Below are 16,364 nucleotides of genomic sequence, written 5' to 3'. Positions count from 1 at the left end.
GGGTATGTTACTGAAGGGCGTATCTCTTAGCATCAATGTATCCCAGTCTGAAGCTATGCATTGCACTGCATTTACATAAACTCCTCTTGGTGTCTAGAGAACAAATCAATTGAGAAAAGGCCATTTTGAGGACTAGTTGTTTTTATTTCCTTAAACCAGCGGTCGCCCACCTTTCAGACCTCGCGGACCACTGGTTGGCGACCGCTGTTGGTATATGGGCTATAAGTCCTCGAAAGAAGTTCATTTTCTTATTGAATAAAGTTTTTTGCCTGATTTTGGGGTTTAAACCCTAAGGGAGACCACAGAGCATAGGAACAGTTGCATCTGGTTGCGACTGCAAAATGAAAGGGCAGTGGTGTGCTTTTACATTCATGGTATGTTTAGTTTCTCAAAACAGTATTTTAATTCACTTGGATTTAAGATCACTACAGTGCTTCTATGTGGTGTGTGGAGTCTTTGGCAAAACAGAGAACATACTTGTCTCAATGAAATAAAACTGCCTGCGGTATTCTACATGTGACTATTCTCTGCATTGTTAATTAGTGCAATACATTAGATCCCATTTTACGACCACTTTAAGATTTTTCCATATTTCTAAGTTGTATGCCTCCAAGTGTGCTAGGCTGTGGATTTTGCAGCTGAGATGAGGAGAGAGGTGAAGAGAATGGGGAAAAAGTGGACTGGCAGAATTACAGAATGTGATTTCACCTGATTTTTTTAAATCTGAGAGCTACTCCAGTTAGCGATTCCAGAAGCAGAACTCGAGCACCTGCCCTGGTGCACTTTTGTGGTCCTCTTCTTGTGGGATTGTGTAGCCTCGAAGCTGCGGGCAGCAGGCTCACATTCAAAAACCGAGGGCAGGTTAGAGTTTCGGTTCATAATTTGAGTCAGAGTCATGAGGGCAGCCACAATGATTTTTGGGAAGTCAGGAGCAGGTACCGGCGTGGGGGGGGGCGGGGGGCGGGGGTAAAAGTGTGGGAAATGCCATGGGGATAGCTGACAGGCGTGGGAAGAATTCCTGGGGCAACTTTTCCCAAATGTTTCAAGTCACAGTAGCTCCATGGGATGTTTACTTGTACATAATATGTGATGGAAAAGTTTCCTGGACACACTGGGTTCCAAGTTAAACAGGTTTTTCTACTGTCGGACTTTTCACAGCCTCTAATATGCCCACTGGCATCATGAATATACACGATAAAGCTGTACATTTGTCAGGTCACCTATATTTCATATAGAACCATGGTGGGTTGGGGTGGGGGTGGGGGAAGGGGAGGGTGCTGATGAAGGGTCCTGTGGCCGGAGCAGTGTCTTACAGGACACCCTCGGGAAGAGCTAGCCTGGGGCGTGTGGTGTGGGCTCTTTAAGGAGCTGCTCTGTATCCCGTGCAGTCCTGAAGGAACCAACAGACACCCCAAAAATGATCTTTAGGCTCCTAGTAAATGCTCTTTTCCTCTCTCCAGCCTAATCACTTACCTGGCATTTGCTCCTCCTAGTAATGAAATTAAGGATATCAGCCCACATAGGAAGGACAAGTGATTTAGCCCGTAATTACCGAGACCAGAAACAAACAAAAACGTGGATCAGAGCCTCTGTACAATTGGCCATCGGCCCTGCATCCAATAGCCTTTTTTCCCCCTCCTTTAAAAGGCAGTGAAATGGTATTTTAAAGAACGTATCAAAGGGGATCTGTCTGAAAACTTTAACAATGAGGTTGAAAATGAGGCAGATGGAGTCTATAGGGATGGCTGAACCTATTGAAAGTCAGGGCAGATGGGCTACTCTAGATCAGTGGTTCTCAACCTTCTGGCCCTTTAAATACAGTTCCTCATGTTGTGACCCAACCATAAAATTATTTTCGTTGCTACTTCATAACTGTAATGTTGCTACTGTTATGAATCGTAATGTAAATATCTGATATGCAGGATGGTCTTAGGCGACCCCTGTGAAAGGGTCGTTTGATCGCCAAAGGGGTCACGACCCACAGGTTGAGAACCGCTGTGACAGTCTCCTAGGCAGGAACTGCATTCTTCTTACTTAAAGTGAAAGGCACTGTTTCCGTGTCACCTTAAACAGGAGCCTAAGTACGGATCATCCTTTACTCCTCTCTGATCCTCCTCCTTCAGCCACTCCCCTAATGGTTTTCTCCTCAGTATGTCCACAGCTGTTCCTCCTCTTCACCCTCAACCATTGCCATCATTCAGGACTGGTGCTGCTGCTTCCTAACCACAGCTAGCAAGGGGATGGGGCGGGGGTGGGGGGGGTGGGGGTAGGGAGTTGGAGGGGAGAGGAAGGGAGGCAGGTGTTCTACACTTCTATGGATTGTACATCTCTTTCCCCATTTAAACCATGGATTACATGATGGTGAGGATTCTGTCTTACTAGTATTTGTTCTCCTGTCCCCAGTAATAAACAGAGTACTTGGCACTTCTAATTAGGGAGTTGTCAGTCAATACATTTAAGTAGGAACAAAAAGAAAACAAAGAGTGGAATAAATCAGACACTTGGTAGGTTTTATCACTCTGCAGTTGACCATTAGGTATTCTCAGTGCTTAGTTGGTGCTTTGGCAGCATAAAGATGAGAGCTATTAAGATTAAGCACCAAGTTTAAGTGGTCATAAGCATATTTACATGTGCTAATCAATACCAGCCATTGTGATTAGTATCAAATGAAGAAATGTTGAATGGAGGAAAAATGAAAAAAGTCTATGGATCCAGGACACACAGTTGCAGTCATGGTAAAAAGTGAAGAATATGATTAAATCGTCTGGTGTTAAAATTATCTTCAGTAAATTCTCCAAATGTCAGACATCATTTTATCATTACTGATACTGTTACTATCTTTAGTGAATAAGAGATTCATAGTTGATGTACCAGGCCATACACTTGTAAATAATTAATCGTTATATTAATTTACAAAAGAGTCATTATTTGGTCAAAACGTATCCAAAACGATCTATTGAAAATCCCTGAAAGTGGTGGGGTTGGGCACTAGAGCAAATGGCAGCTACAAAACTGAGAAAGTAAGGCAGCAAGAGCAAGTGCTGGGCAGCAGTAAATAAAAATTTAGGCAGTGGTGAGGGCAAATTTAAATCAATGGGAGGTAAAAAGGTAAGGGCCATAGAAGGCTGCAGGGAAAAGAGACTAAGGATCTGGTCCCCTGATCCCCTGTGCTGGCATTGTATAGATTGGAGTGCCATACAAATAATAATAATGGCATGTAGTCATATAGCACTTACCAGGTGCCTGCTGCTACTCTAGTACTTTCACTAGCATCGATGAAATCGTAATTCTCACAACAACCTTATTGGGGGAGGGTAAAATTATGAATCCTATGAATTCTTATTTATAGATGAGGAAATTGAAGTATAGAGAAAGTAAGTCAGTCACCCAGCTAGTAAATGTAGAAGCCAGGATTTAGTTATATGATAGTTCTATGACTGAGGTGCCCTGAAGAATGTTTACATTGCAGTAGGGGTATATTTAGTGCCTGATGATATAATGCTTAGTAATGTACAGTAACTCATGCAGTTAGCACGGAAAGAGCCAGCTCTGGAAATCAAGGAAAGCTGCCTGGGTGCACATGTGCATAGCATCTGAGCCGCCCTTTTGATAGGTGATTCTATCAGGGAAATTGAACATCGGTTATCAGGTCCACCCTCAGAGTAATATACCTAGAGATCTTTGTGCTGTAGTCATTAATATCAAAGCTTAAAATTGTGATGAATCTTAGGCTCTGGCAAAAAGAGTGACGGCTTCAAAACTTAGCAGTTGATTGCATGAATGGGCAGCTTCTCCGAGACTTTTCTCACCACCAGCACGGGAGTAACATAGGGTGTGTGGATAAGCCCAGAAATGGGTGTTATAAACTAGGAACCATGTGCCAAAGAAAGCACAGCAGGCTGTGAATCTCCTCCAACTCAAGATGTTGTCAACTAGAACCATCTTTCTCGAGGAAGCGAAAAGAAACATGTAATTGATTGTGGTTTTTCTCTGCTTCCACCTTCCACTCTAGTCATGGCTGCAGATACAGACTAATTTTGGTGCTTTAAATAGCAAGAACTTTCTGTAATCTTGACCAATATATTTACTTGAACGGAGATAAAAGGGGAACCTCCCTCGGTGCGTGGTTGCAGGTGAGCGAGCTGCCTCCAGCTCCCTTCCCAACACAGGGATTCTGCAAGGAGCTGGTCTCTGAAATAACACCAATCCCAGGCACAGCAGAACACACTGACCAGACCCGTCCCGGCACCAACCCAGCATCATCGTCATCGTGGAATGTGCACTTTCCATGCTTCCTGTGCAGAAATTCATGGTAACTAACAGGCTTAATGAGAAGTGTTTCAGTGCAGTTCATCTAACAGAATTCTAACTTGTAAGGGACCACAAACAACAGCATTCTTTAGAATTTTGTTATTCTTTTCATCCCTTCAGGGTAGCAAAAAAAAAAAAAAATCTGTAATTAATTAGGGAGCATGTTTTCTATTTCAGGAAAATCAAATATTTCCAGTTTTAAAACAAAAGTTATTTTTGTGTTTTTTGAAGCTGCACATTTCTTTTACGTTACACATACATGCATCTGCTTAAGAATGATATAATAGTAACAGTTGCCTTTTTACACATTTTATTGTGTCATCCAGCTGTGGGATCTTTAAAAATATCTAATATCTATAGTTACTTTACCTTCAAGGCTTGAGTTCATATTGCTTTCGACAGTATTACAGGTCCTCCAATTTTAGGTAGTATCAGATGAGTCTGAAATATTGGCAGCCTTTAGAGCATTTTAGCTCATGAGACGAGTACATGTAAGTAACATTACAGATTATAATAAATGAAAACATTTCAGTCAGTTGCTGGGACTTTTAGCTGCTGCCGAGTTTATCAAGACAAACATGGATTTCACAATTCCCAATGTTTAGAAAACTGGATTTCAAGGGAAGATTACTTGGATACAAGTTTTTTCCTAGATATTTATAATTTGTGTAGAAATAACCTTGAATGTTTTAAAATGTAGATAAGAATGGAAATGTTTGAAATTTTGTATAGAATGGGCTCTAAGACAGGTATATATTTCCTTATTGTTGGAATTTAGAAGACATCTCTTATGAGATAGCCACTAAGAATGTAGGCAAGTGAAGAGGTACTTGACTAAGGTCTAGAATTCATTTGTTCAACAAGTATTTATTGAGCATCTACTATGTGATAGGTGATGCTTCTTGAGTATATCAGAAACAAAGATCATTGCCTTCCCAGAGCTTACATTACAACCACAGGAAACAGACAATAACAACAAACAAAATAATGTAGTTTGTTAGAAGGTGCTTTGGAAAAAATAAACCATAAAACATGACAAGAGTAGTACTAAACTAGAGTTGTCAGACTCCTCATATGGACAACAGCTAGACCAAAGGCCCTCAAGTGTGCTTGGCCTGAGGAACAGCAAGGAAACCAATATGACTGAGTTGAGTGAGCAAGGGGGGCAATACTAGCACTGAGGTCGGTGGTAAGGGGACTAGGACCAATGACATAGAGCCTGTCAGTTACTGTCAAGAGCTGAGTTTTTACTCTGAGTAACGGAGTGCCATTGGAGAATTTTAAGCACAGGGTGATATGATCTGACTTGGGTTAAATAAAAGGGATCGCTCCAGTCCTGGTTGAAAATATGGATTGTACTGGGGTGAGGGTAGGAGCAGGGAGAACAGGTGGAGGGTTCTGATGAAATACAGTTAAAAGATTGTGATAATTTAGGCCAGAAGAGTAGCAGTGGAGGTGGTGCTGGTAGATTGTAGAGTCAGCAGAATTACTTGATGAAAAGATGTGGAATGTGAGAGAAAAAGAGAGAGAGGACTTGAGGGTTCTCCAAGTCTTGTTGCCCTAAGCCGAGATGAAGTCACCATTAACTGAGATGGAGAAGACCTGAAGCTCGTTGGTTTGGGGTCAGAGTTGGAAGATGAGAGAGCCATATTTGGGTATGTTGAGTGTAAGCTCGTAAACATACTAGTAAAGATGCTAAGTAGGCAATTGAATGTAGTAATATTTCTTAACTTTTCATTTAGCAAGAGATATGCTTCCATTTTAAGTGTACAGTTCATTGGCATTAAAGTGCATTCACATTGTGGTGCTACTATGACCAGCATCCCATTTTGCAAAGTTGAAACGTTTTTCATCTTACAAAAGTGAAACTACCCATTAAACAATAACTTTCCATTCTTGCATTCTCCCCTTCCCCCCATCCCTGGCAACCACCATTCTGCTTTCTGTCTGATTTTGACTGTGTACTTCATATAAGTAGAACCATACAGTATTTTTTAACTGTCTTGTTTTACTTAACATAATAGCCTAGTGCAGTGGTTCTCAACCTTCCTAATGCCGCGACCCTTTAATACAGTTCTTCATGTTGTGGTGACCCCCAATTTCATTGTTACAAATTGAACATAATTAAAGCATAGTGATTAATCACAAAAACAATATATAATTATATATGTGTTTTCCGATGGTCTTAGGTGACCCCTGTGAAAGGGTCATTCGACCCCCAAAGGGGTCGCTACCCACAGGTTGAGAACCGCTGGCCTAGAGGTCAACCATGTTGTAGCATGCATCAGACTTTCCTTCCTTCTTAAGGCCAAATAAAATTCCATTGTTTGTATGTGCCCATGTTAAGGGACAGTCTACAAACTGCTGACCTTCAAAAGTGCCAAGGTCATGCAAGACCAGCAAAGACTGAGTAATTCACAGGTTGAATTTAATCACGGGACAATGAAAACTAAATGCAACTTGGTATCTTGGATTGGATCCTGTAATAGAAAAAGGATGTGTGTGGAAAAGTTGATGAAATCGGGATGAAATCTGTGGTTTAGTATTGTACCAATATTAAATTCTTGGTGTTGAGATTATATATATATATCATAGTTTTGTAAGGTGCTTAGGAACCTGGGTACAACTCTTCTGTAAATCTAAAATTATTTCAAAATAAAGTTGTTTTATTTTTTAAGGTATTTCTTTTATTTCTGTTCTTCTAAAAAGATTGCCTCCCCTAGAAAACTACTTTTGTTCTCTTAAATCCAAGCAATCCTCTTGTCCTGAGGGGTGGAGTCCACTGAAATCTTCTGAGCTAGAGATTTGGTGCAGTTGGGAGAGATGTTATGAGTGGATGAGGCAGTACAGACTTGGCCATAGCAAGACCATAAAGATGTGATCTGAAATCTCAGATAGCATGGCAAGAGATTAGGTCTGAAGAATCCGAGAACTGAGTGGACTTTTCTTTGAATGGATGGCCAAAAAGTAAGTCCAACCTTAAAATGTGAAAGAGCTATTCAAGAATGGTGTGGCAAGACATAGCCCAATACAAAGTTTTGCAAACAGGAGACAAAGTTACCTTAAACCCATCAGAAGCATTATTTACCACTCACCGGTGTCCTGCAAAAGAAGACAGATAAATAAAAGTTAAGCCATAGGGGCAAACTCTTGCCTTGAAACAGGGAGCCTTATACCAGCGGTTCTCAATCTGTGGGTCTCGACCCCTTTGGGGGTCGAACGACCCTTTCACAGGGGTCACCTAAGACCATCGGAAAACACATATATAATTACATATTGTTTTTGTGCTTAATCACTATGCTTTAATTATGTTCAATTTGTAACAATGAAAATACATCCTGCATATCAGATATTTACATTATGATTCATAATAGTAGCAAAATTACAGTTATGAAGTAGCAACAAAAATAATTTTATGGTTGGGGGTCACCACAACATGAGGAACTGTATTAAAGGGTCGCGGCATTAGGAAGGTTGAGAACCACTGCCTTATACAGTCAAAGATGAGGCTGGATTAATTGATAATCCGAGGAGCCCCTGCTGTTACCATAGGTCTAGACATTTCTTATAGGAGGTAAGACCCAGAAAGCTTACGTGAGTAACCTGAAGACAGAGCAATTCGAAATGCTTAGGGCCAGTGGCTAAAAAAGATGACCAGTCATTAAGAGAAAACAGTATTTAAATAGGACAACCCCACCCCCATCCTACATAATAAAAGGGTAATATGCAAATAGACCAAAAGGCAGAACAACTGAACTACCAAAAAAGGCGTAATATGCTAATGATATGCTAAGGCTGCTCAACCACTCACTATAATGTGCACTGACCACCAGGGAGCAGATGCCCCGACCGGTAGGTTAGCTTGCTGCTGGGGTCCGGCAAATTGGGACTGAGCAAGACAGGCCAGATATGCCCTGGAGCCCTCCCACGTTCCCTCCCTGGCCCAGAGCATGCACTGGTGGGGTCCCTCAGCCTGGCCTGCACCCTCTCACAATCCAGAACCCCTTGGGGGATGTTGGAAAGCCAGTTTCAGCCCAATCCCGCAGCCACTCCCCTTGGGAGGGCCCCAGACGCAGGGCTCATGGCTGGTGAGTGCTGCTGTGGCTGCGTGAGCCTCTCCCGATAGGGACTGATTGGGCGTGAGCCCACGGTAGGCACAGGGGGGCTGGGATAAGCAGAAGTGGCAGGTAGGAGCTGCAGGCAGTGTTGGACTGCGGGTTTGGGCCTGATCCCTGCAGGCCACCCAGAGGGACCCCACCCATTTATGAATTCGTGCACCGGGCCTCTAGTACTAATATAATGTGATTAGTTATAGCTGTGTCCAAGATAACAGTTTAATCACTCCTTCTGGTTCTTCTGGGTAAATTGGGACCAAAAGCCTCTTTAGTTAATATAAATTGTCTTGAATGGGTGGACCATCTGGTTACAATTTGGGTTTCATCTCTGTTATGCAACTGGCATCCAAAAGAGGACTGTCTCCAAATGTGAGCAGCCTGAGTCAGTCATAAACAAGCAGAAAGAAGTTTAACTTTTTATTGCTAATATTCAAGATGTTAGAAGATGAAGTACTGCATGAAATGGTGTTGCCTTTAGGTAAACTTCCTTTACCTTATGTGTTTTACCTAGAACAGTGGTCAGCTAACTTTCCTATAAAAGGCCAGATAGTAAATATTTTTGGCTTCACAGCGATACATGGTTTCTGTTGCATATTTGTCATTATGGTTTTTTTTTGTTTTGGTTTTTTAAAAACCCAACGATTTAAGCATGTGTTTTCTAGAGCCATCACGTTGAGGGCCATGTTGCTTCCAAGGGTTGGAAAAAACACACTAGGCAAAGAATTTGCATCAAGTTCAGGATTGAAATACATTAATGTAGGCCAGTGGTCGGCAAACTCATTAGTCAACAGAGCCAAATATCAACAGTACAACGATTGAAATTTCTTTTGAGAGCCAAATTTTTTAAACTATATAGGTAGGTACATTCAACTTTAAATTCAACTTTAAATTCATGGTTTTCGTCTTCTGTTTTTCTTTGCTTCTTCTTTGTAGCCATCTCAAACAGGGCACCTTAAAAAAAAATGTTTCATTTTATAATAATAAAGCCACCAACACAAAAGAATTACAATTCTTAAATTGATGACAAAAATACCTGTAGGATTTGCAGCTGGTTGGAAAAATACAGGTAACTTTATGCTTCGAGTAGGTACTTTTGTCACCCAAACGTGATTTGCGGACACGACTAGCACTAACCACTGCACATGAGACTGCTGACTGACTGGCTCACTCAACTCGCGCATGAATCGTGCGCGCCTCGCCCGCCTGCACTGCGTCTCCCGTCGCCCAACTGACCGATACCCCCCACTTCTTCTAACGCCACTTCTTCAAAATAGACTCGCCCAGGCCGAAAACCGACTTCTGCGCATGGGCCACAAAGTTTCAATCACACTCTACGTGTGTGCCCGCACGTGGCATTTTGTGGAAGAGCCACACTCAAGGGGCCGAAGAGCCGAATGTGGCTCATGAGCCGAGGTTTGCCGACCACTGATGTAGGCAATTTAGCTCGAGAAGGGCAGTTATATGATGGCTGTGATGAAGAGTAGGCTTGTCCCATTTTAGATGAAAATAGAGTAGTTGATGAGTTAGAAAACCAAATGAGTGAAGGTGGAATTTACTGTTGACTACCACAGTTGTGAATTCTTCCCTGAATGCTGGTTTCATACAGTTTTTGTGCTGGAAACAGATAACAGTGTATTGTGCAAAAGATTTGACACAAGGGATTTATAGTGAGAAGAAAATAAAGGTAACATTCAATGTGAAATTTTTCAAATTCTGTATGAAGAAGCATTGGCATCCTACAAGGAAGAAATAATGCATCAACTGCCCAGCAATAAACCAGATCTAGAGGATAATATCAATCAGATATTGAAGTGGATTGAGGAATGGATCAAAGAACAAAGCTCTTCACTTACAGGACTGGACACTTTAAACTCACTCTAATATTCCTCTGCCCACATCATATAAATTGTCCAGATATGAGTAAAACTTTTTATTAAAATTGTGCTGCAGAACTAATAGGTGGGTAGTTTGGGTGTTTTTTGTTTTTGTTTTCATAGGAAAGCAAAGCAATCTCAAGTATAATGAATATAATGTTATTAAAGGTTGAGAATAAAAGCTGTCATTGTTGAATGCTTTGACTGCTAAAGAATAAATAAATCTGACCAAATGGGTAGATGGATAATCTTTTAAGTTTATTATAGAAGAAAATGAACATGATCTCTTAAAATTCAAGTCTAAAGATTTTTTAAAAAGTGTTTTCTTTTACCATATTTCCTTTTTTAAAAAATTTTATTGATTTTTTTTTTTTTTTGAGAGGAAGAGAAACAGAGAGAAGGAGAGAGATTTTTTGTTCACTTATTCATGCATTCTTTGGTTGATTCCTGTAAGTACCTTGACTAGAGATCAAACCCACAACCTTGGCTGTGTTTCACTAGAACCCAGCAGGTGGCCTGTAGGATTACCAACACATTCTTGGGATCACCACGGGAATGAAAGCCCTCACTCCCCTACTAGTAAAAGACTAACCAGTTGGATTATGGGCTGCAGATTTTAGGAATATATTTGGCCTAATTCACAGTTTTTTAAGAAGGTAGATAAGATCACACATTTAAAAATTTGAGCTTTTATTTCTTTTCTTTACAATTTTAGTAATATGCTGTGAAATAATTTTTCCTGCATCTTACATTCAAGAAAGGCCTTTGTCATATTTGGCTAAATAATGAAATGCTTAATCCAGCGGGCAGCCCACTTTAGCAGAAAGCTGTCTGATGAAACCTTTCTACATTTGTTTTTGCACTGGGTCTCTTAGAACTTCTCAGACAGTCCTTGGTACTCTTAACATCTTCTAAAATCAGTATTACCAAGATAAATTTTAAAGGGAGCACAGACAAGAAAGCAATAGTATGTTTTTTTTTAATCAATATTATTTAACAATCAATTGAAATAAGAGGGATTTGTTTTTTACTCAATAGAAAGTTGATTGGGGCCCTAGCCAGTTTGGCTCAGTAGATAGAGCAGCCGTGGGCAAACTACGGCCCGCGGGCCGGATCCGGCCCATTTGAAATGAATAAAACTAAAAAAAAAAAAAGACCGTACCCTTTTATGTAATGATGTTTACTTTGAATTTATATTAGTTCACACAAACACTCCATCCATGGTTTTGTTCCGGCCCTCTGGTCCAGTTTAAGAACCCATTGTGGCCCTCGAGTCAAAAAGTTTGCCCACCCCTGGGATAGAGCATCGGCCTGTGGACTGAAGGGTCCCAGATTCGATTCCGGCCAAGGGCACATGCCCGAGTTGTGGGCTCGATCCCCAGTAGGGGGCGTGCAGGTGGCAGCCAATCAATGATTCTCTCTCATCATTGATGTTTCTTTCTCTCCCTCTCCCTTCCTCTCTGAAATCAATAAAGAAATATATTAAAGCCCTAGCCAGTTTGGCTCAACGGATAGAGCGTCGGCCTGCGGACTCAAGGGTCCTAGGTTCAATTCCAGTCAAGGGCATGTGCCTTGGTTGCGGGCACATACCCAGTAGGGAGTGTGCGGGAGGCAGCTGATCGGTGTTTCTCTCTCAGTGATGTTTCTAGCTCTCTATCCCTCTTCCTTCCTCTCTGTGGAAAATCAATAAAATATATTTTTTTAAAAAAGAAATATATTTTAAAAAAAAAGAAAGTTGATTGGGTTTTATTAGCTTTTTTGTTTTGACTAATAATGCTTTTTATTTCTAATAGTTCTCTTTTCATAGATATTTTGATTCTGTAAAAACGAAACTGTTTTTAACCAAATCACATTTTCTCTGCACACTTTTACTTAGTAATAGTGAATTCCCTGGTAGAAAAATTTTTTTTCTCCTAAGCAAGGTCCAATCTGTTGTTAATATCACCATGTCAACTAGAAGAAAAGGAAATTTAATATGAGTGTAAAGAGAAAACATTGGCATATGATTTCTTTTAAAGTCTCTGAAGTTCAACATTTAACTTCTATGTCAGAAATCAAACAAAAAATTTATCCATTTTTCCTCTATCTTTCATGTTGTATTTCAGTGTTTTAAAGAATATTCTGGGGTTTGAATAGGACGGTGTTATCCTTATAATCTAATCATTCTTTGGGAGGGGCATGGCTATTAGCTTGTCTATGCTAATTTGGAGTTGAGTAAGTTGGTGAGTGAGTGTGTGTGTGTGTATGTGTTCATTTCTAATGGAGCCATTCTCCTCACTCACAGTCTTTAGTGAGCTGTCAGGTTGGTACTTAACTGCTTTGCTCTTTCGAGTTGCTCACAGGCTGGAAAGGAACGCTTTTAACAAGTTAGTATGGGGTCCTCCAGGCCTCTCCTTAGCCGGTTTTATCTGCATCTGATATGCCGTTTTTGTAGCCCTGCAAGGAAAGGAGTTGAAGGAGTGAGAGAGAATGCCTGTGTGTGCATGAGTGTGTTCGAGTGTGTGCGTGTGCACGTGTGCACAGCAGTCTGTCAATATGGATTATAAGGTTTCCCAAGCACATGGAATGAGATCTTTCCCAGGGAGACTCTTTTGTCAGGGTCAGCACACATGGGAAAAGCATTTCTGTGCTTAGCCTCGTAACTGAGATTGTTTTTTGTTTTATGGGGTCAGGAGGAATTTCAGTCATGAGACATGGTAGTGCTCTGCCTCTGCATTCACCTGCCCTTTCTTTTTGAACTCTCACAGGTGGCAGTACCTGTCCAAAGATCACTATCATTCCACCCTTTTTGAAAAGCAGCACAACCACACTGATTGATCAGAATGTATCTGATGAAGAGGCTCAGGGAATAAATGGAAAAACGCCAGCAAAACACTCAGCTGCAAGTCCAAAGCCACAAGGTACGTTGATCAGGGGTTCTTGGCATAGGTTGGGTACTTTGTTCATCAGTGAAGGCAACCCAGAAGAATGGTGACCACTAAGGAAGAGTTTTAAGCTACAGATGGGAGGAATTGAGTGCATTTATTGTTTTCAGGAGAAAAGTCAGTCGGTGAACCCTCTCCGACAGAGTTGGGTATTTCCTCTGCTCCTAAAACACCTTATACATTTCTCTGTCATAGTTCTTTTCATGTTTCGGAAATAGTTTACGTTTCCCCTTTAAGGGACAGAGGTCCATTCATGCATTATGCTTGACTTAGCACAGGGCCTAACTTACTGTTTGCGTAATACATGTGTGACAAAGGAATGTGTGTTTAGAAGTACTGTCAGCAGTTCTTACGACCTGCTAAATGTCAGAGGATCTGTGAAACAGATCATTCTAAAACAGTGCTTAACGTACTGAGTAAGAAGGTGCTTTTACAATATTAAGGAGCTTGGGCTTGAAAACCTTAATAAAATCATCCGTAGAAAATAAAAATAAATGGTTCAAGGAAGGAGTAGCCAGCAAGTAGTAAAACAATTATAGTGGTGAATTTGTTCAGTACCATTTCTTTTTACAATAAATCTCTAACTGGATGTTAACTTTGAGAAGCACCAAATTATAATTTTGAAGATAGTGACGCCCTTTGAAATGTAATGTAAAGCTAAGCTCCATTATGGTTTAATGTGTAGTTTCTTCCTAACAGATTTTTATTTATACTGAATGCTCAACATTCAGCCAAGAAACAAACTGGGCATTTGTAGAATTACTATACTTTGGAAAAATCAGTTTGTATTTGGTTTATTTTGTATTTACTTTGGTCTCTTTCCTGTTCTTGCAAAGAAAAAAAGTGTTATAGAGAATGCATTATAAAAGAGTTGGTGTTATTCTTGAAAGTTCTTCTGTTTTAAAGATTTCTGAAAGAGAATTTTAAAAAGGATTTAAAATTGAGTCTTCCACATTATGAGATATTTTTCTTTTGTTCTCACTACTAGGAGTATTGGTGATAGTATGAGTTATGGCTATACAGCAAGGAGAAAAAATTGGTGATTCAAATGAATAGTCTATTCATGTGTTTATAACCTTTTCCTTTGTCCATACTCATCCCTGTAACATTGATGTGAATACGAATGTAGCAATTTTTGATGATGATTTAATTAAGCCATTTATTTGCAAAGTACAAAATTCCATCTTGCTTATTAAACCTGAGCTGACAAAGATGAAACAGGGTAAGAATATAAAAAAAGAATATAATTTAATTTTATGTAATTGCCCAAATCAAACAGAAGAATTTCATTATTTATAAAGCCTTTTTTTGGAAGCTTCATTGCATTACTTCATTGTTTTTCATAGTTCACTGAGATAAATTACAGAAGTGTCCTTCCTGAGCTGTGTGCTGAAATAATCATATTCTTTAGGGAGACAACATTTAACCTTGCTTTTGATGTTTGTAGTTATATGAAAGTAAGTGTATTGCTACTTCAGTACATATTTACTTCCTATTTTGAGTGTGGATTCTTGCATACAATGTTACATAACTACAAATATAGTGATACTTTTAAGTATGAAGAGTACACTCTAACATGATAAAAAGTATAGTACAGTAAATATATAAACTAATAACAGTTGTTTATTATCGAGTATTATGTACTGTACATAAATTGTATATGCTATACTTCTATGACTAGCAATGTAGTAGGTTTGTTTATACCAGCATCACCTATGACAGCTATAGTCAGTAGGCAATAGGAATTTTTCAGCCCCATTATAATTTTAAAAGGGACCAGTCGTATATTGACTGAAACATTGTTATAGTTCATGACTGCACTCAATAAATTAAATAAGGACTTTATACTTCTTTTAAAAAATATTATTTTCTTTAAAAAATATTCCTTTCTTTTCCCTTCTCAAATTCACATTTGTACAGGAGGAAACTAACACTTATCAGTCAAGATTCACTTTTATTGTACATTACAAGTAAGGTATAACAAAACAATCTTTTCCCCCAAAAATAATGAACTGTACTTCATTGTTGTTTAATAAGTTGGAAAATAAAAAATGTTTTAAAAAATATATTTTTAACCTGGACAGATAGCTCAGTTGGTTAGAGCTTTATCCCCATATGCCAAGGTTGTGGGTTTGATCTCAGGTCAGGACACATACAAGAATCAACCGATTGAATGCATAAATAAGTGGAACAACAAATCAATGTTTCTCTCTTTTCCTCCCTCCCTTTCTCCTAGGTCTGTCTCTCTCTCTCTCTAAAATCAGTAAATTAGGAAAAAAAAATTCTCTCTTGTTTTTGTCCCTTCCCTGGCCCCCCTTGTTAAAAGTTAAACCACACCTTCAACTCTGACATTTCATATTTCCCCATCCTTTCTCTTTGTTCTCATTCATTACAAGCTGACCTATTATATATTTTATTCATCCGCAATGATTTTTTTTCCTTGCCTTTTGCACTGCTGCATCCCCATGCCTGCCACGTAGCATAGCAGATCTTCAGTAATACTTGTTGAATGAATCCCTGCTTTATCACCATGTTTCCTCCACTTTCTCTGTTTCTGCTATTTTTTGTTTACAACTTAGAATGTGTGCCCTATAGAGACCAATGTCCCTGAAGTGAGGATACATCTGGGTATTATGAGGTCAGCTGCCAAATAGATTGGGCACCACTTATTGACTTATCTACCAGTAAGCAGTGTTCCTCACCCTCTTGTGAAAGGAAGCTACTTTCATTTCTCCAAACCCTTAAGAACATCTGGGGGACCAAGGCGGAAAAAGGAAGGGGATGCTAATGGCACTTTCTGTGCAGATGAAGGGATTATCACACCAACCCCTGTGTTTTCACTATATCGTTATGAATGGTGAGGATGCTGAGGCTTCCAGATTTAATTAGTCTTCTAATTTAATTGAAGACTCTTAGTCTAGATCAGTGGTCCTCAACGGGAGACAGTCCTCCCATTGGTATTGTCTGGAGACTTTTTTCCTGATACAACTTGTGGGAGTTTCTACTGGCTTTTGCTAAATAGAGGCCAGAGATGCTGCTCAACATCCTATAAGAACAGTTCAGTCCCCCTACCTCACCTCACCCCAAAGAATTATCCACCCTGAAATGCCGATATAAAACTCTGATCTAGATCCTGAAAA

The 16,364-nt window shown here is 39.8% G+C and overlaps 1 protein-coding gene and 1 pseudogene across 1 annotated transcript in view; both read left to right on the top strand.

Moving 5' to 3' along the window:
- Nucleotides 1-16,364, top strand: part of FGD4 (FYVE, RhoGEF and PH domain containing 4) — a 220,422-nt gene that overhangs the window by 132,742 nt on the left and 71,316 nt on the right. Inside the window, exon 2 of the mRNA XM_070410470.1 lies at nucleotides 13,048-13,200. The gene's annotated coding sequence lies outside the window, so the exon portion shown is untranslated. The remainder of the gene's footprint in view (nucleotides 1-13,047; nucleotides 13,201-16,364) is intronic.
- On the top strand, nucleotides 9,108-10,307 carry LOC139006450 (adenylate kinase isoenzyme 6-like; annotated as a pseudogene).

Source organism: Myotis yumanensis, unplaced genomic scaffold, assembly GCF_028538775.1.
Source record: "Myotis yumanensis isolate MYYU_CA2020_CCGP unplaced genomic scaffold, mMyoYum1.0.hap1 SCAF_3, whole genome shotgun sequence".
Classification (NCBI taxonomy): domain Eukaryota; kingdom Metazoa; phylum Chordata; class Mammalia; order Chiroptera; family Vespertilionidae; genus Myotis; species Myotis yumanensis.
Note: the sequence above shows the minus strand (reverse complement) of the source record. Positions and strands in the feature narration are given on the sequence as shown.